A 1813-nucleotide genomic window follows, 5' to 3' on the forward strand; every position below is an offset into this window, starting at 1 on the left:
CCTCAGAGGCGTTCAGCTGCTTCAAGATGAAGCTGAACATCTCCTTCCCAGCCACTGGCTGCCAGAAACTCATTGAAGTGGACGATGAATGCAAACTTCGTACTTTTTATGAGAAGCGTATGGCCACAGAAGTTGCTGCTGACGCTCTGGGTGAAGAATGGAAGGGTTATGTGGTCCAAATCAGTGGTGGGAAAGACAAACAAGGTTTCCCCATGAAGCAGGGTGTCTTGACCCATGGCCGTGTCCACCTGCTACTGAGTAAGGGGCATTCCTGTTACAGACCAACGAGAACGGGAGAAAGAAAGAGAAAATCAGTTCGTGGTTGCATTGTGGATGCCAATCTGAGCGTTCTCAACTTGGTTACTGTAAAAAAAGGAGAGAAGGATATTCCTGGACTGACTGATACTACGTGCCTCGCCGCCTGGGCCCCAAAAGAGCTAGCAGAATCCGCAAACTTTTCAATCTCTCTAAAGAAGATGACGTCCGCCAGTATGTTGTAAGAAAGCCCTTAAACAAAGAAGGTAAGAAACCTAGGACCAAAGCACCCAAGATTCAGCGTCTTGTTACTCCACGTGTCCTGCAGCACAAAAGTATTGCTCTGAAGAAGCAGCGTACTAAGAAAAACAAGAAAGAGGCTGCAGAATATGCTAAACTTTTGGCCAAAAGAATGAAGGAGGCTAAGGAGAAACGCCAGAAACAAATTGCGAAGAGACACAGACTCTCCTCTCTTCGAGCTTCTACTTCTAAGTCTGAATCCAGTCAGAAATAAGATTTTTTGAGTAACAAATAAATAAGATCAGACTCGGAAAAAATAAATAAATAAAAATAAAAAATAAAATAAAATAAAATAAAATCAGATTATTATTATTATTTTGCTCTTGAGTTTTTTAGTTCCTTGTATGTTCTGGATATTAATCTCTCATCAGTGGCTAGGTGTAGTGGCTCACGCCTGTAATTCCACCATTTTGAGAGGTGAAGGTGAGAGAATAGCTTGAGGCCAGAAATTTGAGATCAGCCTGGGCAACACGGTGAGACACTGTCGCTACAAATTTTTTTTTTTTAATCAGTTGGGCATGGTGGTGCATGTCTGTAGTTCTAGCTACTTATAAGGCTGACGCAGAAGGATCACTTGAGCTCAGAAGTTTGAAGCTGCAGTGAGCTATGATCATTGCACTCTAGCCTGGGTGACAGTGAGACCCTACTCAAAAAAAAAAAAAAAAATTCCCTTGTCAGATGATTAGTCCTCAAAAATCTTTTCCCATTCTGCAGGTTGTCTCTTTAATCCATTTATTGTTTTCTATGCTGTGCAGAAGCATTTTAGTTATATATGATTCCATTTGTTTATTTTTGCTTTTTTCCCTATGCTTTTAAGGTCTAATTCATAATTTTTTTGCTCAGAACAATGTCCTGAAGCATTTCTCCTGTTTTCTTCCAGTAGTTTCATAGTTTTGGGTTTTTAAAGAAGACAAATGTCCTGAAACACTCTCCCTATTTTCTTCTAGTAGTGTCATTGATTTGGGTTTTTTCATTTAAGTCTTTAATCTGTGTCAAGTTGATTTTTATACTAAGGATTTAGTCTCATTTTTCTGCACATGGATACCTAGTTTTTCCAGTACCATTTATTGAAGATACTGTCCTTCGGGCAGATCACGAGGTCAGGAGATCGAGACCATCCTGGCTAACACAGTAAAACCCCGTCTCTACTAAAAAATACAAAAATCTCGCCGGGCGAGGTGACGAGCACCTGTAGTCCCAGCTACTCGGGAGGCTGAGGCAGGAGAATGGTGTAAACCTGGGAGGCGGAGCTTGCAGT

At 41.3% G+C, this 1813-nt stretch overlaps 1 pseudogene across 1 annotated transcript; it reads left to right on the top strand.

The window, feature by feature from the left end:
• On the top strand, window positions 1-812 carry LOC105511615 (annotated as a pseudogene). The gene has a single exon (XR_001001738.1). The product of XR_001001738.1 is annotated as a 40S ribosomal protein S6 pseudogene (transcript).
• Window positions 813-1813: the final 1001 nt, after the last annotated feature.

The sequence above is a fragment of the Colobus angolensis genome, unplaced genomic scaffold, assembly GCF_000951035.1.
Source record: "Colobus angolensis palliatus isolate OR3802 unplaced genomic scaffold, Cang.pa_1.0 Scaffold200, whole genome shotgun sequence".
Taxonomy (NCBI): domain Eukaryota; kingdom Metazoa; phylum Chordata; class Mammalia; order Primates; family Cercopithecidae; genus Colobus; species Colobus angolensis.